This window comes from Rhineura floridana, chromosome 4 (genome assembly GCF_030035675.1).
Source record: "Rhineura floridana isolate rRhiFlo1 chromosome 4, rRhiFlo1.hap2, whole genome shotgun sequence".
NCBI classification, from domain to species: Eukaryota; Metazoa; Chordata; class Lepidosauria; order Squamata; family Rhineuridae; genus Rhineura; species Rhineura floridana.
Genome location: NC_084483.1, coordinates 187,232,550 through 187,255,684, shown reverse-complemented (window position 1 = coordinate 187,255,684; position 23,135 = coordinate 187,232,550). Strand labels below are relative to the sequence as shown.

Genomic DNA, 23,135 nt, shown 5'->3' with positions numbered 1-23,135 from the left:
AAGGGGAATGAAACCTCCACTGCCGTCTTTGTTGATGGCACACGTCCGTACTATGCACACACACATCTCTGCCATCAACTAAGATGGCAGCAGCGGCTTCAGTACCTTAGGGAAGCTGCGGCCGCCATCTTCATTAAGGACAATGCTAAAAAGCCAGCTGACATGTAAGTGGGGGGGCATGAATTGTGGAAGGGGAGCGGAGGGTCCCTCAGGGACCCCTCAGGGGCTCCTGTAGCTCCAGGGCCCTTGGGCCAGTGCCCAACCTGGCCACCCTTTAGAACCGGCCCTGGACACAGACATCACCGATCTAAAACACCTCCACAAAGAGGGAGATTTCACATCACATCAGGCACTGTTCCTTCCAACAAAGATACGACATTTGCCTGCTTCTATAGTGATTAGAGCAGCCTTTCCCAACCAGTGTGCCTCCAGATGTTGTTGGACCACAACTCCCATCTTTCCTGACCATTGGCAATGCTGGCTAAGGCTGCTGGGAGTTGTGGTTCAACAACAGCTGGAGGCACACTGGTTGAGAAAGGCTGGATTAGAGTGTCAGATTAGGTCCTGGAAAGACCAGGATTCAAATCCCCATTTGCCCATGAAGTTCAAGGGGTGACCTTGGGCTAGTCACTATCCTTCATCCTAACCTATCGTACAGGGTTGTTGTGAGGATATAGAATCATAGAACTGTACAGTTGGAAGGGGCTGACAAGGCCATTGAGTCCACCCCCCTGCTCAATGCAGGAATCCAACTTAAAGCATACCTGACAGGTGGCTGTCCAGCTGCCACTTAAATGCCTCCAGGGTTGATATGATATGGGGGGGATTACATATGCCACCTTCAGATCTTCGAAAGGAAGGTGAGATACAAATGTAATAAATAAATAATCAAGTCATTGTGTGATGCAACTCTAGGGCAGCCTTTCCCAACCAGTGTGTCTCCAGATGTTGTTGGACCACAACTCCCAGCAGCCTCAGCCAGCATTGCCAATGGTCAGGAAAGATGGGAGTTGTGGTCCAACAACATCTGGGGGCACACTGGTTGGGAAAGGCTGCTCTAGGGGCTAGCCATTTTCCTACGACAAAGACAGGATGAGTGCATATGCATACGTACATGTAAGTGGGAGAGAGCTCACTGTCCCCACCTCCAATCTACATATGTTTATTTCAAGATTGAAATAGAGGAAGGGTGGGGAACTTCAGACTGGGGGTCAAATGCAGCCCTCCAAGTCACTCTATCTGGTCTCCGGGACTCTCCTCAGGCCAGCCTCCCTCAGTGGCCCTGCTCCGTGTCCCCCTCAAGGGCTTTTGCCTGGCGGAATATATTCTTACTGTGATAATGCCTCTTGCTTGCCTGGGTGGAAGTGTGTCTGTGTGCATGCATGCGTATGGACACCTCTGACTTGTGTGTGTCTGGAATGTAGCCCATTTGTACCAAAGTAAGAGCCACATGCATTGCTTCATAGGTTTCTGCCTCTGGCCAGACCCACCACTGGCATGTGCTCCCAGAAGACTGCCTGTGAATCAATGTGGCTGTTGGGCTGAAAACAGTTCCCCATCCCTGAAACAGAGTCTGAAGGCATAAGGTGGGGTCAGGAGCAGCATGTGCAACCCCCCTTCCCCAACCACTCATATTTAAAGATCATCTGAAAACCACGCAAGCCAGGTTTTTTAATACACCCCTTTCCTACAATCACAACACTCAAAGTGGGTCCCCAATATATATAGATCCAACAATATTGCAACAACAAGGGGGCTCTGTCCCCTGCTGACTCTGCTGGCCAACGCCCTCCCCTACTCTGAAACTGAGGGAACTGAAATTAACAAATCTAGCCATCCCCAATGTAGAATACTATAGATTTCCTTAAAAGTTTGGTTTGCCCCACCTCTCCTCAGGGTGCCTGATCACTGCCCTATCCTTTTTCTATACAAACCTCTCTCCCAACACACACACACACACACACGAGCAGCCAACTGACACCAACTTTCTTGTGGAATGGAAGGAGAGAGCAAAGGAAGCAGGAGAAGGCAACATCAGGGCCTATCCATAACCCGCCCCCCTCGGAGCTAACTTGTAGCCGCTGCCCTGTGGGAAGGAACATCTGATGCCACAGTTCCTGTTTCAGTGGGGATGGTTGTTTTCTTTTGTGAGCACAGGATTCTTGGTGTATCTGATGTTTTTATAAAGGCTGTCAGCTGCTTTGAGGACTCTAGTTGAAAAGAGGGATATAAATCTAATAAATCATTAAATAACATATTTCTTGTTAGCAGACTGTGTCCATACAACAAAGCACCTGCATTTTTGCCAGGCCTTGTCTGTTTCTGCTTAGCTTCCCAGCAAGACCTTCCCTGGTTCCTCAGCCCAGTCTCACTACCTGCTTCTCTAACCACTACTCTCCGGTCTGCCTTTCGGGAACTGACCTCAGGCTGTATCTCCAAATTATATATATTTTTCCTTTCCCCCTGCAGTCAGGTGTCTCAGCTCAACCTGCTCGCTGCAAGTGACACAGTCCTACAGAAGTCTTGATCCTTCCTTGAGAGGCTGTAACCCTGTAAGGCAGGCCAGGACTGCTATGGAGTATGGAAGTGGTGGCACTTTCATGAAGTACTTCCTGTTTTGCTTGTGGCTTTGTGGCTGCTGTTGCTAAGGAAGCTGACATCTGGAGATTCCATAAAAGCCTATATAACAGCCATCGCCAGCCTGGTGCCCATCAGATCTCTTAGATGAGGACTCCCATCTTCCTCAGACAGGACAGCTGTGCTGGCAGGGACTGTTGGGAATCGTAATCCAAAACATCTGGAGGGCCCCAGAACATGAAGCTGTTAACCAATTTGTTAACCAAGTAATTAGGGCAGATTATTTATTCTAAAATTTCAGTCAGTTCACAGTACCGCAACAGAAGAAGGAGTTGCTGTCTCCTAGGCCACATTCACACTGTACGTTTATTTCCCTGTTATTCCACTTTAAACAACAATGGCTTCCCCCAAAGAATCCCAAGAAGGGTAATTTGTGAAGGGTGCTGGAGTTGTTAGGAGCCTCCTGTTCTCCTCACAGAGCTACAATTGTCAGAGTGGTTTAACAGTCAGTCCCTCTTCTGAGAGACCTCTAGAAATTGGAGCTCTATGAAGGGAATAGATGTCTCCTAGCAACTCTGACCACCCTTCATGAAGTACACTTCCCAGGCTTCTCTGGGGGAAGCCATGACTGTCTGAAGTGGAATATATGTATGGCGTGAATGTGGCCCTACAGAAGCACCCTTCTCTTTGTGATTTTTATAGGGACCTCAAAAGTAGGTGAAGATAATCAGGGTGATACGATCTCTTGTTAGCAGGTTATGGTTGGTTGAGCAACAGGAACATACATAAGCTCCCTACTTCACCCCAGTTTAAGGGCAAAGTACAAACTCCATTTTGCCCTCAGTGATATTGTCTGTAGGCAAATCTGATTGGGTGATGTAGCGCTGTGTGTGACACAGAAGCTATTTTGACACACAAGTGGCAAAATAAATAATTAAATAACAACTAGGTTCCTTATGTGATCCCTCATTGGCTGAGATCACTCAGGGAACCAGGACAGGAGAAAACTACAAAAGAAAAGTTATGAAGAAAGTCACAGTGAAAGGGTTTTATGGAGAGCGTTTTGCACACACCCTCAAATCTCTCCTTGTGTCCCAAAAATGTTCATGGGTGAAGGTTCACATATTGAAAAGGCAAATACTGACATTTCTAGCAACACCAAAAGCATCATGGTACCTTAGTTCATAGCACTAATTCTAATTTATTTATACATTTACTTATTTCAAAAGCATTGATATGCCACTCTAGAACCAAATTCTCAAGACAGCTTTTGAGAAGAATACAATCCAGCTTAAAAAACTGTACAGTAAAACAGGTCAACAAATAAATATATAAAAACAAACAGCAAATCCCATGCAAGAACAGTTCCTTCCCGTTCCTCACGTCTTTCCTTTAAGACCGTAATTGCCTTAATACCCCAAATCCGACTGGCTCATTGGAAGCTTGACTGCGATTAAATATTTACAGAAAGGCGCTATCAGGATTACTCACCAGTTGCGCCACTTCTGTTTACATGAGTCATGGAGGTTTGACTGCAAGGCTCTCAAATTAGAGCCCCAGAGGAGTTCCTTTAATTTTTTTTAACTTGTCCTCAGAAGACCTTGTGGAAACTGTTCTGTGGTTCTGATCAGAAGTGGCAGCTGCTTTTTGGCCTTTGTGTTTACAGACATACCAGTCACTGGTGTGTGTTTTAATGTGATCCTGTTTTGGAGTCAGAATATATGCCTTCCTCACACAAGGAAAACATGCAAAATCAGGACATAACCATACATGACACCAATAGTGTGTCACTAGTGCCATCTACTGCTTAACAATGAAAGTACTATTAATTCTTTTGGATCAATTTCATTGCCAACAGAAAGCTCCAGGCCCTAAGGTGCTGGTTCTAGCAAGAGAACATTATGAACTAAAATAGGTATTATTTATCTTTAATTATAATTTATTTGGAGAATGATACATTTCTCATTTCTAGTTTATTACAAATAAAATTAAGGGATAGATCATGAGGGGGAAATTCTGACAGTTAGGAGTTCATCAGATGACAGCCTGATAGTGGGCAGAATTATATAGTACTCTGCATAAGCTAGGGGCATTTTGACATGTGACACCCAGTGGGCCAGTTTGGATCTGGTAAGATTTGGGCTCCTGTGCTTTCTTCATCTCTCTCCTCCTCTGGCACATACCGAAGTATACATCTGCTCCCTGTTTCAAACTAACCACAGGTTCCCATTTTGTCTGAACATGGAGAACACTGTGGTTGTTTAAATGCTAGTTTATTGTCAAACCAGCCTCATAAATCAAGGTTTAACCCTGGCTTGTTTGAACTAACTACAGTTCAAATGAACCACAGTTGCCTAACTTCTGACATAATGGGGAGCTCTGTTTTATTTCCAATCATTTCCTCTTGTACATAAAAGAGGAGAGGTTGCATAAGCCTGATACTTGCCATGGCTTATGCATGGAAACTATGATTTCCCACTATGCCTGAACTAGCCCAAAGAGAGCTCCTGTTGCACTATGTGTGCAAATGTATGATTATTTATTTAAATATCCCACTCATCACTCCCCAAAGGCCTCCCAGAGCTGCTTAGAACAACCATTTTTTAAAAAGACAATAAGAACAATACAATAACAGAGTACAAAAATATATTTGTGTTAAACACTAAAAGATCTAAAAAACCTAGGCAAATAAAATGGTCTTCACCTGGCACAAGGTGAGTGGCTTTTGCACCTTTAATGTGGAATGTGTGAAAGGGGTAATTTCAGCATGCATTGGTTGTCATGAAGTTCCCTTCTATACAACTATTAAAGATGCAGGAGCTCTTTCCTCTTTTGCATCTGGCAAACTTACCTGGTGCTAAAAAGGGGACATCAGACTCAATGCTGGGCACCACAACTAAAAAGGTTGCATCCCCAGTCACCCTGGTTGGGAGTGGGGATCTGAAGATAGGCATTCAAGAAGATCTTAATATGTAAACACACACATTAGGGAGAATGCAATCCTTAATTTTGTTAATAAAGGTTAGATTGGAGAAACACCATAATTTCTGAGACTCTTGAAAGAGTCATCATGTCCCTTGGTGAATACTTGTTTTACTTTTGCCATACTTTCAACTCCAAGCAGCTTTTGAAACAATTCAAAAACCTACAAAATTCCCATTTATCACAGGTGAAAATGGGACAAATGTACACAACACATCTGTCAAACCACCTTAAAATTTGTGGAGAAAAAAAATCTGTTTCCAGCCTTAGGTAGCAGGACTTGAAAGAGATGCAGTTAAAAAAAATAATGTGCATTTCAGCCATCACAAATAAAACATACAACAGATGCATAACTCAGATTTTATACTTCCGGCTTCATGAGTGAAAAACAGAGGCACTGCCCCTATCTTTAGTTGCGTGGCTTCCTCCAGCAGGTGGCACTGCTGCGAAAGAAACTGAAAAACAGATGCTGCCTAGGACTACCACATACACACACAAAAGAGAATTTCACGGCCGCAGGGTACCATCTTGTCCCCCATGCTGTTTAACATCTATATGAAGCCCTTGGGAGCGGTCATCAGGAGATTTGGGGCAAGGTGTCAGCAGTATGCTGATGATACCCAGCTCTGTTTCTCCGTAACATCTGAATCGGGAGAGGCCGTGCAAGCCCTGGACTGCTGCCTGGACTGGATGGTGCGCTGGATGAGGGCCAATGAACTGAGTCTGAATCTTAGCAAGACGGAGGCGCTATGGGTTGGTGATTCCCAAGTTCAGATAATTGGTCAGTTCCCTGCTTTGGATGGGGTCGTACTACTTCTGAAAGAGCAGGTCCGTAGTCTGGGGGTACTCCTGGATCCATCTTTGTCGCTAGAGGCCCAGGTGACCTCAGTGGCTAGGAGTGCCTTTTACCAGCTTCGGTTGGTAAGACAGCTGGGCCTTTTCTGGACCAGGATAGCCTGACCATTGTTGTCCACACACTGGTAACCTCCAGGCTGGATTACTGTAATGCGCTCTGTGTGGGGCTGCCCTTGAGGTTGGTCCGGCAGCTGCAGCTGGTGCAAAATGCGGCAACGAGACTGCTCACTGAGGCAAGGTATCACCAACATGTCACCCCACTCCTGAGAGAATTGCACTGGCTGCACATTTGCTACTGGGCCAAGTTCAAGGTTCTAGTTTTGGTCTACAAAGCCCTATACAGCTTGGGACCAGGATACCTGAAAGACCATCTTACCCCTTATATATCCAGTCGATCACTGCGCTCTGCAGGTGAGGGCCTCCTGCAGATACCATCTTATCAGGAGGTCTGTTCTGCACAACATAGGAAGTGGACCTTTAGTGTGGCGGTACCTACCCTGTGGAACTCCTTACCCTTAAATATTAGACAGGTGCCATCTCTGTTATTTTTTCAGCACCTATTGAAGACCTTCCTCTTTCAACAAGCCTTTTAAGTTGAGACCTTATCCCAGTCTGTGTCTGTGTTGGAATTGCTTTTTAATGTTTTTAAACCTTTTTTTAAAAAACAATGTTTTTAAACATTTTTTTTTAAGATGGCTTCAAAGCTTTTAAAAAAATGTTTTTAAAATGTTTTGTTTTAATGCATTTTAAGGTCTGTTTTTATGATGTTTTAAAGTGTTTTTAGTGCTTTGGTTTGGTGCCCTGGGCTCCTGCTGGGAGGAAGAGTTCGATATAAATCAAATAATAAATAAATGAATAATAGTTATTGACATATCTGAGTGTAAGAAGGGTCTTAAAAAGAAAAAAGTGGCATATTCACAGGAAGCTGCCTTATTTGTCCATCCAGCCCAGCATTGCTTTATCTGATTGGCAGAGGCTTATATTATATAATCCTCAATTATATAATTTCATCAATTTCAGACAATATCTGTGTTGCTAAATGCATGCCATATGGGCTGCATTCTGACATGGGCTTTATTGTGATAGTTTAACTGTTTATAATGGTAGCATTTCTGTCCCGATTTCTAACATTCCTTTTTTACACTGTTGTGTTAAGGAGCTGTGGCTTTTTGACTGATATAGCATTATATCACGCTAAATTTCACTCATACTGGAACAACGGATTTGTTGCCATTGCCCACCCATTATGCACATATGAGGTGCCTATATGCTGAAATATGGGCACAATTTTCATCAGGTGAATTGATGTGAGCCTAAAGGGCAGGAACACATTGCATGCTGGGATACTGCATCTCAGCCTCTCACGGAAGCTGCAGCCAATGCAAAACTCCTGCAGTTTTTCTAGGTTTCAAAGCTTGCCAACTGATTATTTCTGCAATCATTTATCATGGAAATAAACTTCCACTAGATTCCACTAGATTTCCGGAACTGGCTTTTATGTCATACGAAAGATCAAATAAAATGCGGAAATTATGAGGTAAGGAATCGTTGGAGAAATGGAAAAAAGTGCAATGTAAATGTAGCCATGGTTGTGTCATCATGGTAGGAGACTGTACTTCTCAGCTGGCTTGTAGAAAGTAATGCTTGGTTACCAAGCCCAATCATAGTTTGTAGACTTCTGTCTTATACTAACTTCAAAACCTGTTGCTATTGATGAGTACCAACTAGGTTTTCAAACTTCTTTTTCACCCACTGTCCAGTTGATAAATGAGCAAGGAAAGTTATGAAAGAGCATAGGATTAACCCAGTGCTCTACTTTGCTGTTGAAACAGTTGCTATTTGACTGGCAAGAAGATTGCCTTGTTAATAATGCGATGGAGCACAATGATTATGCAATCTCCTAAAGTTGCTTTTTTGGTTTTCACTGGAGGTGGGGAAAATCTACAGCCACAGTCAACCATTTTTACAAGCTATAAGGGTATAAATGGCTTTTTTCTCCCCCCTGAATGAGTCAACGACTAGAAAAGAGTTTGTACAGAGGAGGGACCAGCAAACTTTTCAGCCCAAGGGCTGCATTCCCTGAAGTGGAACCTTCTGGGTGCTCCATGCCAGTGGTAGATGGTGAGGCTAGACCAGAGGCAGACATGGGTAGAGCAATGGATGTGACTCTTACCTTTGCACAGTAGACTACATTTCAGCCATGCTAAAGTCTGAGGTTTTTCAACACACACATCTCTCCATCCTACATCCATGCATGCAGGAAGCATTATCACAAGTCTCAAGGGCACATTCTAGCCAAGCAAAAGGAGAAGGGCCAGTGATGGGTGTGCTGTGGGGAATGAATACTTTATGTTTTAAAATAATTTATATACCATTGCCATTTTTTTAAAAAAGAATCCTATGGACACAGCCTAGAGAGAGTCTTGAGGCCAGACACATTTGGCCCCTGGGCGTGAGGTTCTCCACTCCTGGCACAGAGTTGTGGGATGTTCTAAAATCAGGGGTGGACAACCTTTCTTCAGTTGAGGGCCACATACCAGCAGCAGGTGGGGACATAACTAAAGCTGTGTGGCCCCCATTTTATTTCTCTGGACTGCCACTCTTTTCTCTCTTTATGCCACCCCTCTCCTGTGTGTGTGTTACCTACTCCCTTCTTCACCTCATCAGCCAGATGAAATTAGGACAAGGGTTACCCATCTGTGTTCTAAATAGATTATTTTTCCGTACATTTACATTTTTGTTTGCATTTATAAGGGAAAAAATGATTATCTTTCAAAACATGCAAGAAACCCTGCATGAACAGACAAATAATACAATGATGCTAAAAACAATGCTCTCAGAACTCTACTCAGGACTAGCCCAAGATATTTTGCTGCTTGCAGAAACAGACAAAATGGTGCCCCCTTACCCTCATTATGGTTGCCAGGTTCTTGGCCTGAGACTGATCCTGTATCTTTAGGAGATGCAGGTGTTCTTGCAACTTGGCCCGGCCTCCAAGAGGTCTTCCGTATCTTTAAAAGTTGTGGAGGGGGGAGGGAGAATTCCACCTTGTGGTTTTTCCCATTACAGAGTTGCAAGAACACCTGCACTTGGCTGACCTTCTCTTCTCCTAAAGATACAGGATCGGTCTCAGGCCATGGACCTGGCAACCCTACCCCACATTCAGAAGGTCATGAGACTGGCACCAACTGAATCTTACTTCAACATTGGCAACAGGACCTACATGCATTCACACTTAGCTATGGTTTGGGTGAGCGTTATTTGCAAACTGAACTGTGTGGCTGTGCAAGTGTGTATGTCTCTCTCTTTATGCAAAACATATTCTCATGGCCTTTCTTATTTTTCATGTTATAGCTGAGTAGGTAGGAACCTGCATGAGCAGTTGAAACTGCTGTTTGCCCAGTGATAGATATCCCGACAACAATGTTATCAATTTCAAAGTCAGGCACCTTAGAGAGAAAAGGTCACTTAGATCACAATCATCAAAGGTGACAATGGTCATCTATGGGAAATGGTCCACTAAAATCCTTTACCTTACTTAGGTTCCCCTTGTTTGTTCAAGAACAATTTGCTGTGGTACCTTATCAAGCTAGTAGCAGATAGAGCAACAAACCTGTAGGAGGTTGATGTGGAGAGTTCAGGTTGTATTCAACGAAGCCCTACTCAGAGAAGACCCACTGAAATAAATAACCTAAGTTAGTCATGTCTATCAATTTCCATGGGCTTACTCTGAGTAGGAACAGCATTGAATACTACCCTTTAGGAATAAGAAGGCCTCCTCCCAGGGCAAGCCCTACTGTTAGGCAGAATGAAACAGCTGCCTCGGGTGGTTGAGTTGAGGAATCATAAAAGGGCAAAAAAATATATTATTTTATTTATATTTTCAATACAATGGACAGGGTGCTTGTGTGATTTCTGCATGAGGTGCACTAGGCCCTATGCATCTTGCCTAGAGGAAGGGTGCTGTTTGCTGCAATTGAAACATTTTTTGGGGCTAGCCCTGATGTTGAAGAAAGTTGCATACAAAGTCTGTTTTGGCCATTTGTCTATGGAACTAGAGCTCACCGTCAGCATATGGGGAAGGGATCATTTCCTCTTGGCAAAGCATATGCTAAGCATGCAAAAAGTCCCAGGTTCAATTTCTAGCATCTCCAAAGAGGCCTGGAAAAAGACTACCGAGATGTTGCCAATCAATGCAGATAAGGGTCAGCCCTCCAGAAAAGCTATTGGACTCCCTGACCCCTTGCCATGGTGATTGGGACTGATGGGAGTTGGAGTCCAGCAACATCTGGAGGCCATCATGTTGGTTACCCCAGATGGCAGGACTGAGCTAGATGGTCTGACTCAGAATAAGGCAGCTTCCTACGATCCTATAAACTTCTCACAGTTCATGACAAGATGCAACCTCCAGGTGTACAGACAGAAGGGAATTAATGTATAGCAGGCAAAGGCTGTGGAGAATGGAATATAAAGAAGAATGGAATATATGTGCTTTGGTGATTCCTTTGTAATGGAGTACAGAATATCTGAGAGACTGGATTTCTTAAAGGGCCCTACAGTGTCTGCTTAACTCAGTGTGACACTTAGTAGCCGGTAGTTCCAACTGCCTCAAGAGGACAAATTTGGTACAGTACAGTTCAGCTGCCTTTTCCCTCTTCACTATTTTTGGACTTTCAGCAGCTGCAGAAATCTAACAAACAGAAATTCAACAGATGTAGGTTTCCCCTCCATGGAGATGCAGTGATTTTCTGCCTGATCTGAGCCTCTTGTGAAAAACAGAAGGCAACCTTACACTTTTTACTTGTCGCTCTCCCCTATTCCACTGCAACTAGTCAACCTTTCCCTTCAACCCTTGTTCATCTAATGAAAACGCTTTCATTCCAGCAGGTGAAGTATCTGCTGTTCTGTTTGCCTTTCCTGAATTTTGATGTAGTATTTGCAATACATTCTTACTACATTTTATGATATTGTTGTTTTAAAATGGTTGCATCTCTTGTTAAATAAATTAAGTAGAATGTGTGTACCTTCTAAGTAGGCGCTGCATAATCTGTGTGCCCTGAATGACACCTAGAAATCCACCCCGTTGTCACTAAATTACCACCTAGAAATCATAGAATCACAGAGTTGGGAGGGGCCTACAAGGCCACTGAGTCCAACCCCTTGCTCAATGCAGGAATCCAAATTAAAGCATACCCAACAGGTACCTGTCCAGTAGTGTTGTCAGGTTCAGAGCCTGAGACTGAGCTTGTATCTTAGGAGAAGAGAAAGTCAGCCAAGTGCAGGTGTTTTTGCAACACTGTAATGGGAAAAAACACAAGGTGGAATTCTCCCTTCTCCCCGCACAGCTTTTAAAGTTACAGAATGGTTTTTCCCATTACACTGTTGCAAGAACACCTGCACTTCGCTGACATTCTCTTCTCCTAAAGATACAGGATCAGTCTCAGGCCTCTTTAATGCCTCCAGTGTTGAAGGGCCCACTACCTCCCTAGGTATTGACTCCATTGTTGTACTGCTCTAACAGGAAGTTTTTCCTGAAGTTCAGTCGAAATCTGGTTTCCTGCAACTTGAACCCATTATTCTGTGTCCTGTGCGCTGGGACGATCAAGAAGAGATCCTGGCCCTCCTCTATGTGGCAATCTTTCATGTACTTGAAGAGTGCTATCATATCTCCCCTCAGTCTTCTCTTCTCAAGGCTAAACATGCCCAGTTCTTTTAGTCAGTCCTCATAGGGTTTTGTTTCTAATTCCCTGATCATCCTTGTTGTCTTCCTCTGAACCTGTTCCAATTTGTCTGTATCTTTCTTAAAGTGCAGTGTCCAGAACTGGATGCAGTACTCAAGATGAGGCCTAACCAGTGCCGAATAGCAGGGAACGAATACTTCATGCAATTTGGAAACTATAACTTGGATTCTTGCATTTAGCAGGGGGTTGGCCTCAATGGCCTTATAGGGCTGTTCCAATTCTACCATTCCATGATTCTATGAAACAGTATACAAATAAACAAACAAACAATAAATACACATTAAACAGTAGGAATACATTAAATAGTAGGAATACAGTGGGGTATAATACTGGGCAGGAAACAGCCTCTAATGCTGCCAGAGTCTGTCCCTTGAAGAAAGGAAATTATACGTTTCAGCTTTTCCTGTGACGGTCTAGCACTAGGAGGGAGAGAAGTTGCACCTCATGAAATGGACCCTTTTATTCAGGGTTTTAAGATAGAATTCCTTTCAGGGTCTCATCCAGGGAATTGGGATGGCCAATTTGTTACCCTCCACTTACTCCCCTGCCTTTTAACAACAGTTTGACCTAACATGGATTAGTTTCATCTGCGGGTATCTACAGCCCAAGCGTTTGTTAGTGCCACAAGAACAGCCCAGGCAGTTTGTTTCTGGTCAGTTGGCAACCCTACTACAATCCTAAATGTAAAAGGTGAATTTAAAAACTACCCAGAAAGAGATGCAAATCGCTGGTGAGGCCTGAGGCCTTTTCCATTGTTGTTGCTGCTTGTGCCTTCAGTGCAGACTGAAATGAGGAAGAAGAATTTCAGAGGAAGCCGAGGTTTTGAGTGCACCATCATGCTTCAAGGGGGTGGTGAACCCAACAGCCTGGCTCTCTTCTTTACTTTATACGATTTCCAGTTACCTTCCTTTGATCAGGTATGCTGTGGAAGTTTTTGTCACTACAGAGAGCTGTAGGCCCTAACCAGTCAAGCCTCCTGCAATCAGATAGGCTCAATTAGGCCCAACACCTTATCTTCACCCTTCAGCACTTGTGTCCAAATGAGATCAATAGGACTGTATCAGTTCTGGAAGTGGCCTTAACTTGGATTCCTGCACTGAGCAGAGGATTGGACTCAGTGGTTTTATAGGCCCCTTCCAATTCTACTATTATATTATTCTATATTCGTTCATTCATTCCATTTATATGCCACCTTTCCTCCATGGTACTCAAAGCGGTGTACATGGTTCTCCCAATTTTAACCTCACAACAGCTCTGTGAGGTAGGTTAGGTTGAGAGCCAGTGACTGCCTCATGGCCACCCAGTGAGCTTCATGGCTAAGCAAGGACTAGGACCTCCATTTCCCAAGTCTCACTGCAACACTCTAACTACTACATCACCCTCTTGTTGTAGTAAGGGTGGTGTTTTTTACAACATGCGTGCGCACACTCCACCCAACCCTTTGTGGAGGTCACATTAAGAGAGCACCAGGAATTGATGCAGTTAGTGCCAGTGTTGTTTTAAACCTCAGAATATTCATGCATTTGTCAGGGGAGGGTTACACCAAGGTTTATACTGGCCTCCAGTGTACCCCCCCTTCAGTTCCTCAGCTCATTCACTGAGATTTCACAAAATGTGGTGTTCAAGGGTTATAACCACAGGAGGGAAAGATATGTCCCCACAGTAATTTTGACGTCCATGTGCAGCCTTTACCAGCTCCAAATTCCAATGTAAAAGAATATTTAACACCATTTTCTTTACTAGATGATGTCATAAGGTATTCGAGGTATGACTAAGATTCTTGCCCTCTGAATAGTTTTAAATCGGTCTGACCAGGGTTTTGACTCACTGACACATTTGTCAGTCTGTATCACCTCAAAATGTACAAGCTTGCTAACATTTCAGCAGTAGCAGCAAAAATGTAATAATAATAATAATAATAACAGAAAACATCAGACTATAACTAAAGTTTACCCAATAAAAAAGCATATGAAGTATTAATGATACACCCACTAAAAATAGTGGGAATGTGTATGGAAATGTGGTCACAAATGGTCATATGGTTTGCTGACGACACTAAATGTTTGCTGACGACACCAAATTGTTCAGGGTTGTTAAAACAAAAAGGGATTGTGAAGAGCTCCAAAAAGATCTCTCCAAACTGAGTGAATGGGCGGAAAAATGGCAAATGCAATTCAATATAAACAAGTGTAAAATTATGCATATTGGAGCAAAAAATCTTAATTTCACATATACGCTCATGGGGTCTGAACTGGCGGTGACCGACCAGGAGAGAGACCTCGGGGTTGTAGTGGACAGCACGATGAAAATGTCGACCCAGTGTGCAGCAGCTGCAAAAAAGGCAAATTCCATGCTAGCGATAATTAGGAAAGGTATTGAAAATAAAACAGCCGATATCATCATGCCGTTGTATAAATCTATGGTGCGGCCGCATTTGGAATACTGTGTACAGTTCTGGTCGCCTCATCTCAAAAAGGATATTATAGAGTTGGAAAAGGTTCAGAAGAGGGCAAGCAGAATGATCAAGGGGATGGAGCGACTCCCTTACGAGGAAAGGTTGCAGCATTTGGGGCTTTTTAGTTTAGAGAAAAGGCGGGTCAGAGGAGACATGATAGAAGTGTATAAAATTATGCATGGCATTGAGAAAGTGGATAGAGAAAAGTTCTTCTCCCTTTCTCATAATACTAGAACTCGTGGACATTCAAAGAAGCTGAATGTTGGAAGATTCAGGACAGACAAAAGGAAGTACTTCTTTACTCAGCGCATAGTTAAACTATGGAATTTGCTCCCACAAGATGCAGTAATGGCCACCAGCTTGGACAGCTTTAAAAGAAGATTAGACAAATTCATGGAGGACAGGGCTATCAATGGCTACTAGCCGTGATGGCTGTGCTGTGCCACCCTAGTCAGAGGCAGCATGCTTCTGAAAACCAGTTGCCGGAAGCCTCGGGAGGGGAGAGTGTTCTTGCACTCGGGTCCTGCTTGTGGGCTTCCCCCAGGCACCTGGTTGGCCACTGTGAGAACAGGATGCTGGACTAGATGGGCCACTGGCCTGATCCAGCAGGCTCTTCTTATGTTCTTATGTTCTTATATATTTATATGCTGAGGTGGAGGGATTGTTGCTAACCTCTGCATGCCCACAGTCATACTTGACTATCTGCTTCCAGGTCCAAAAAGCATGGCTGTCTTTGCCCCTTGGTTGCTGAGCATGCAAATAGGTCTGAGCTGAGGATGTGGATTGGTGTGATGCCTGCTTAAAGCATTGACATCCCTCTGTACAACTCCTAGGAGAAAATAACAGTGTGGGAGGGATGATCTCCCATGTGAGAGCTTGCAGATTCCCCAATTACCTTCCTCTTAACTTTCTACCTCTCTCTATCCCATGCCAGCAAAACAGTTCAGAAGGTGAATACAAACAGAAAGAACCTCTGAAAGCCTGCAGCCTTGTAATGTTCAGCCGGCAGAGTAATAATGAGAGAGTAATAACTAGTCAAATAATTCATTCAGTAAAACACCATAGTGATTCAAACCAACCAGCCATGTATTGTAAATTTAATATATTTCACTGTGGCTTAGAACAATAAAAAATACCAGCTATACTCTCCCAAAGTTGAGGTTCCAGTGCAGACTTGACTCATGCTGAAAGCAGAGAATCAATGTGGTATAGTGGCTAAAGTCAAGGATTTAGTGCTAAGAAACTCAGGTTCAAATCTCTGTTCAGCTCTGAAGCTTTGTGCAAGTCACTGTCCTTCAATCTTGCCTACTTCATAGGTTCATGTAAAGAAAAAATGCTGCCTTGACCTGGGAGGAAGGGCAGAATACAAATATGAAAAGAGACTGTGAACGTCTGAAGCTGCCTTGTTACCCTACTCTAGTACTGACTATTCTGATTGGCAGCTGCATAGGCAGAGGGCTTCATAGCTCACGCCCCAAGCTTGTTATCTTTCTCATTCATGGCCCCAGATATATTTCCAAATCCAAAAGTATTTATTTTATTTTAACAAAATGTATATACCACTTGATTGTAAATAGAACCTCTAAGCAGTTTACAAAAAAAAATAAAGCAAGCATTAAAATTGCCAAAAAAAGACCATGTTAAAAACATATATATTTTTTAAAAATATAAAAATTTAATAAAAATCAGCAGTAAGGTACTAACATATTAAAACAGATTTAGGCAGCAACCCAATACGTGTCTACTCAGAAGTAAGCTCCACTGTGTTCAATGGGACTTACTCCCAGGTAAGTGCGTATCGGGTTACAGTCTTAAGACATTTTGTAGTGCCATGCTTTAAAGCCAAAGAGCAGATTTATATATCGATTGTTCTGTAACATTTATTTTGCTTCCACCCCTCCATTTCTAGAGAAGTGAAACGCCTGGAGAGCCCTTGGCTAGTCTTATATGAAGCCTGCACAGATTTTGCAAAACCTACAACAGAAAAATGGAGCATTTGCAAAATAAATAAATAAATGTGCTTTGTTTTTAATCCTCATGTTTCGTTTTTGTTTGTTCTGCAGTGATCATTTTACATAAGAGCCAAGGTCCGGTTCTCTGCTCTGCTTTGAGATAGCCAATTCAGCGCTTGAAAAACTTGATTGACAACAATACAGGGAGAGGCAAGTCATGGATCAGGTACATCCTAGTGTAAATTCCTGCTTACCACAGAACCAAATAGTTGACTTCGGTCCAGTCAAACACGTTCAGCCTAACCTCCTCACAGGACTGTTGTGAGGACAAAATGATATAAGCTTCCCTGCATGGCAGCCTCAGCTGATCATGTTGGAGGAGGGCTTGAATACAAATACGGAAAATAAACTGTTGCTAGGTCAGTCAGTCACTCTGCCACCCAGTACAGGAAATTGACTGGAAACCTCAATCTGAAGACAAGACACATTTAGCCACCTCTGAACTTTCTTAAGCATGAAACACCAGGAAAATGGCAATTAAATTATTTTGAACTTTCTATGTTGGTTCCTGAGCTTTTCACATTTTCCTCCAGACTCGCAGTGTCAATCCACACATGCTTACTCAGAAGCAAATCCCTTTCAGGTTAGTGGGAATTACTCCCAAATAAATGGGTTTAGGGTTAGTCTTAATTTAAGAAAAATCAGAACTGCTATTCTGCTGGCTGTGTACTCCCTTTAGTGTCAGAGACAGCATGCTTGTGAATACCAGTTGCTGGGAAGAACAGTGGTGGTGATGGAGACTTATTGCCTCATGTCTTGCCTGCAGGCTTCCCCTATGCACCAAGCAGTAGTGTAGCAGCAAATTCAGAAGTGCAGGGTTCCTTCATGTTAGTCACAGCCATGCCCCCCTTTTTTGCTGCTAGGCTGAGAATGAGATCCTTGCTAATTCTTCTACAACAACAGATATCACTAGGAGCCTATAAGCATGAAATGGGAGAGTGTTAGCTGCTAAGAAGAGTCTTCTAATTGGCTGACTCACCTCCTTTCATTCTGATTGGTTCCAGTCATCATGAAGGCACAAGGAAGCATGTTAAAAGACTCTCCTCAGTGCTGGAGATATAGGGACTCTGCTCCTAAAAGTGTAAGAGGTCTAAGACCCCTGAAACACTGGCTAACTACACCCCAGGCACCAAGATGGTCACTGTAGAATGCTGGACTGGATAGGCCTTTGGTCTGACCCAGCAGGGCTCTTCTTACGTTCTTATAGCGAGAAATATTGATTCTAGCTTGCTAAGTAGCCAGCTATCAAAGCCAGTTACCAACATACTGTACAGTTAGCATGACCAGGAAATAGAATCACAGAGGAATCTATGCAGATAGGTGCAGGTTTAATTTACAATGATGTGGGTCAGAGACTACTTTTAGTCCCCCGTGTCACCGCCAAGATGTCCCAATGTACATCCCATTACTTGTCCCCACACAAGTAAAGGGCTGTTACTCATTCCTATAGGGAAAAATAAAACACCAAGGTTGACAGAATTATTCCAGTGAGGGCAAAATTTGCCCCCCATCCATGCCACTGAATGGCTTGAGATGCTTTATACCTCATGGGAGCTTGGAATACATCTTCTGTACACACTCCACCTGTTATGATGCATTTTGCCAGGGTTGCTTGTTGTTGCTTCTTTAAAACAAGAAAGATACTTGGCATTCTAGTAAAACCCTATTCTCTCTGTCTAGCACAGAAGCTTCCCTTTGGTTAAGGCATTTCTTTCTTTCTTTCTTTCTTTCTTTCTTTCTTTCTTTCTTTCTTTCTTTCTTTCTTTCTTTCTTTCTTTCTAAATAGATGTCTATCCGGCCTTTTAGGATAAGCCCTCACAATGCAATTTACAACTTAAAAATCTACAAAAACAAAACTATTGAACAAACTTAATTTAAAAAACACACAGATGAGACACACATACTGATTCTCAGCAGGTGCCTTTGTTGTTGTTATGTGCCTCCAAGTCGACTGCGACTTATGGCGACCCTATGAATCAGTAACCTCCAAGAGCATCTGTCATGAACCACCCTGTTCAGATCTTGTAAGTTCAGGTCTGTGGCTTCCTTTATGGAATCAATCTATCTCTTGTTTGGCCTTCCTCTTTTTCTACTCCCTTCTGTTTTTCCCAGCATTATTATCTTTTCTAATGAATCATGTCTTCTCATGATGTGTCCAAAGTATGATAGCCTGAGTTTAATAATTTTAGCTTCTAGTGATAGTTCTGGTTTAATTTGTTCTAACACCCACTTATTTGTCTTTTTCACGGTCCATGGTATCTGCAAAGCTCTCCTCCAACACCACATTTCAAATGAGTTGATTTTTCTCTTATCCGCAAACAGAAATCACTTTCCAATAATTTTCTTGATCAAACTCTTCCAGTTCAGAATCTCACTCCATACTCTCTTTCGGGCTGCTCTACTACAGCCCTGCTCCCAGGAGTGGGGGATGTTCTCACCATCATTATTATGAAAATGGACTGCCTCCAAGTCGATTCCGACTTATGGTGACCCTATGAATAGGGTTTTCATAGTATTCAGAGGGGGTTTACCATTGCCTTCCTCTGAGGCAGTGACTGGCCCAAGGTCACCCAGTGAGCTTCATGGCTGTGTGGGGATTCGAACCCTGGTCTCCCAGGTCGTAGTCCAACACTCAAACCGATACAGCCATAGCATTGTTCAATAGAAAACAATATTTCTGCACGTGACGCCTATTCCATAGCTGTAAAGCACTAAAACAACAGCAACCTTTTGAATGCCACAAAGTTACTAGTCCTCCTTATCCTAGCCAATTTATTGAACAAGACTTCAACCTACATTACTGGTCAAATAACTGATAACTTTGGCTGCAATCCAATATACACTTTCCTCAGAGTAAGTCCCAGAAATGAAGCTTACTTCTGAGTAGACATGTATTGGATTGCAGCTTTTGTAAATTATGTATACAGACCAGGAGAGGGCTGAATAGTATCTGTTATCAAAGCCATAGCTCAAGGTTGGAACACCTGAAGTAAGAAGTGCTCCGGCGCAGGTACAGAGTGTGTTTCTCTCTCTCAACTGAATAAATATACTCCGTCCATTGGAAATTAGGGGGAAAGGTTTTCCAATCAGACAGAGGCGTGTCCCCCCCCCCCCCGGAAATCAAAGCACAGGGCAGTTTACAGAAGAGATGTGGGAGCTCCTCCTCACATACATAGACACATTCCCAGGGATTATTTCCACTGCAGCCTATCAAACGAGCTTTAGGGGGCTCCCCGTCCAAAGCACCAGCCACTGGCTTGGGTCAAAGCCCGCTGAGGAGAACGCAGACAGGTGTTGTCCAAATGTCGTTTTAAAAGCTGCTCCCGGAGAGCGGGGAGTTGCCTCTTACCCACGTAGCTTCACGCCCAGGGGTTTCTTGGTTCTCATCAGCTTACTGAGGTTAGCCGTCAGGTTCCATCTATCTTCGGTTTAGCTTTAAAATATTAAAGAAGGAGGCGGCGGCGGGGGGAGGACGGCTCTGCAAGATCTGCAGCCGCCTCCTCCTTCCACGTGTGCAGCCGGTAAGGCAGTACAACTCCGCATTTGTAACGGGCGCCAGAAATGAAACGGGGAGTTCTCTGCCCAGATCATTGGTGCGGCGGGTGGGTCACGTTACCGGCTGATTTCAAATTTTGTGTGAAAAGAAAAGCAAAAAAAAAAAAAAAAAGGAAACAGGAAGCTTCTTTCTCGGGTCTAATGACATGCTGTGGTGTAGATCTTTCACTCCTCACGCTTCCTCCGGCAGCCTAAAGCGTGCGTGCCTCGTCGGGCGGTTGCAAGAGGAACCCTACATCACTCGGCTCAGGCCCGGGGGGTGGCAGGGGACCGCCTCCCCTAAATCTTTCTGCACCCTCCTTTTTTTTTTACTTCCAAAAAACCAAATAATTAAATGTATTATAGAACCCCACCCCACCCCGAACGTTTAGGCTTGCGACGTGCCTGACTCTGCTACCTTTCGGATCTCCGGAGTGTCTCATTCACAAGCAACCTCCAAAAAAGGGAAGGTTTTTTTGCGCCTGACCAGCTGGAGGGTGAAAAAGAACGCACCTTGTCCTGGGTGTTGGATTTTACTCCGCTGTCGGACACAGTATGCCTCTGAAACACCAGTTTGCTGGAGGTCGCAAGTGGGGAGGATGCTCTTGGGCCTGCTGGTGGCCTTCCCTTTGGGGCATCTCTGTTTGGCCACTGTGAGAACAGGATGCTGGACTAGACGGTCCACTGGCCTGATCCAGGCTCTGATGGCCTTTACCTACTTGCTGCTTTACAAAACGTCAGGCACACGTTAGCGGTTTTGAAGAATACTCTCAGCATGGAACTGCGAGTACTGTACAGTATTTGATTCCATTCCTTTTCTCTCAGAAACGAAAGAAACCTCAACAGTTTATATTAGCTATAATAAATAGGTCGTATAAAAATCAACTCATTTGAAATGTGGTGTTCATGGAACACGAAAAAGACAAATAATTGGGTGTTGGAACAAATTAAACCAGAACTGTCACTACAAGCTAAAATGATGAAACTGAGGTTATGATACTTTGGACACATCATGAGAAGACCTGATTCACTAGAAAAGACAATAATGCTGGGGAAAACAGCAGGGAGTAGAAAAAGAGGAAGGCCAAACGAGATGGATTGATTCCATAAAGGAAGCCACAGACCTGAACTTACAAGATCTGAACAGGGTGGTTCATGACAGATACTGTTGGAGGTCGCTGTTTCATAGGGTCGCCATAAGTCACCATCGACTTGAAGGCACATAACACACACACAGGTTGTATAAAATTATGCTGGAAGGGCGGAATATAAATAAAATAACAAATAAATAAAAATAAAATTGGGTTTTTTTAAAATTCTTACACACACACCATGTCCAGATATTGCCAGTTTTAACACATGGATTTGCAGCTGTGTGAGGGCATATTTAATGTAGCTGAATTATAAACTTTGCTAAGCAAGGAGTTGAGAAAGAACAATAGTAAAATTAGCAGATCAGTCTGTTTACTAAAGCTACAATTCTATACATGCTTTACGTAGTAACTACATTCCATGTGACTTCTGAACAGACATGTGTAGGATTGTGCAGTACATTTGTACATCACCTTACTTGCTTAGAGACCAGGAAAAATCTCCCATTTGGTTGTTTATTGATTTGTATGCTTAGAGCACCTGCTATCATTTGAATTTCCATTATTTTATCTTCTCGCCTTGTTAGCTTTGTTTCTTCTCCATGTTATATCCACCCATTTGTATATGGTAGTTTGCGTTCTGGAAGCATAGATGCATTCCTACAAGTGGTGGCTGGTGGCTCCAGGTCAGTGGAATCCACTCTGGGTTATTAGTCTGAAAGTACCTTGGACAGCTCCTTGAAAGTATGGACTAAACCCAGAGCAGATTCCACTGCCCCACTGACATGGAGTCCACCAGCCCCCACTGATTCCTAGGCTCATATCCCATCACGATGTGGAGTGGCATGTACCATAGCTTAGGTGTAGAGTATACTTGCACTGCATACATACAAATCCAGATCCAATTTCTGAAAGCTCTTGCTAAAGCAGGGATAAGGAATCCATGGCCTTTCAGATTCTGCTACACCACACCTTCCATCATCCCTGAGCATTGCCCTTAGTGGCTGGTGTTGGTGGGAGCTGAACTCCAGGAGCATCTGGAAGACTGTAGGTTCCCCATCACCGCTCTAAGCGCCAAGAACCTTCAGGGGAAAAGTGGCTATAAAGAAAGGCATCAGGCCAAGTGGGCTCAGAGTACTATTTAATCCACACAAGTGACATCATGGCAGGACTCTTTCCAATGGCATAAATCCCTGCCTGGTTTACATATATTTTCTCATGGTAGCTTGTGGCTCATGGGGCATGTGAAGGTACTGAATGTTGTTAATTGATCTATTAGGAAATTTTATGCTCACTTTTTAAAATGTATTTTACATGAATTGTTAACATGGGACCTTCTACATGCAAAGCATGTCCTCTATTCCTGAGCTGTGCAGAGAAAGACAGTTTAATTACACCATTAAGCCTGCCTGTTGGGTCAGTTGCACTGGCAGGCATGAGACACAGCCTTTTCTGTGGTGTCCCCCACCCATTACCACTGGGGAATTCCCTCTGGACAAAGGCGTGGATTGCTGCTGTTTCTCTCTGCCACTCCACCTTCACTTAATGTTTCCTTCTGGGAGGAAAGGCGGAATATAAATTGAATAAGTGAATGAATAAATTTCAGCAGAATACCTATTTTAGTAAAGATGGCTTGGTGGGAATGTTCATAAATTGTTGTAACTAGACTGGGCTTTAAAGCAGCGGTTCTCGAAACATTTTGCAGTAGTGGAATCCTTAACTTTGAACAAAACTTTGGCATTGAACCTCTGCAGTAAAATCTTTTTTAAAACTGGGGGGGGGGAAGCGGGAGAGGAAGTTGATTATTGGGAGAGCAAGCAAAGGAGATCCAGCCAGAGCAACTTTTCCAAGGATCTGTGCTGAGATTTTGAAAAACTTTGCTGTCGAT

The 23,135-nt window shown here is 43.4% G+C and overlaps 1 long non-coding RNA gene across 1 annotated transcript in view; it reads right to left on the bottom strand.

The window, feature by feature from the left end:
* The window catches only part of LOC133383917 (uncharacterized), a 66,803-nt gene extending 46,637 nt beyond the window's left edge, over nucleotides 1–20,166 (bottom strand). Inside the window, exon 1 of the long non-coding RNA XR_009762429.1 lies at nucleotides 19,972–20,166. This is a non-coding gene — a long non-coding RNA (uncharacterized LOC133383917). The remainder of the gene's footprint in view (nucleotides 1–19,971) is intronic.
* Between the last annotated feature and the right edge of the window lie 2,969 nt (nucleotides 20,167–23,135).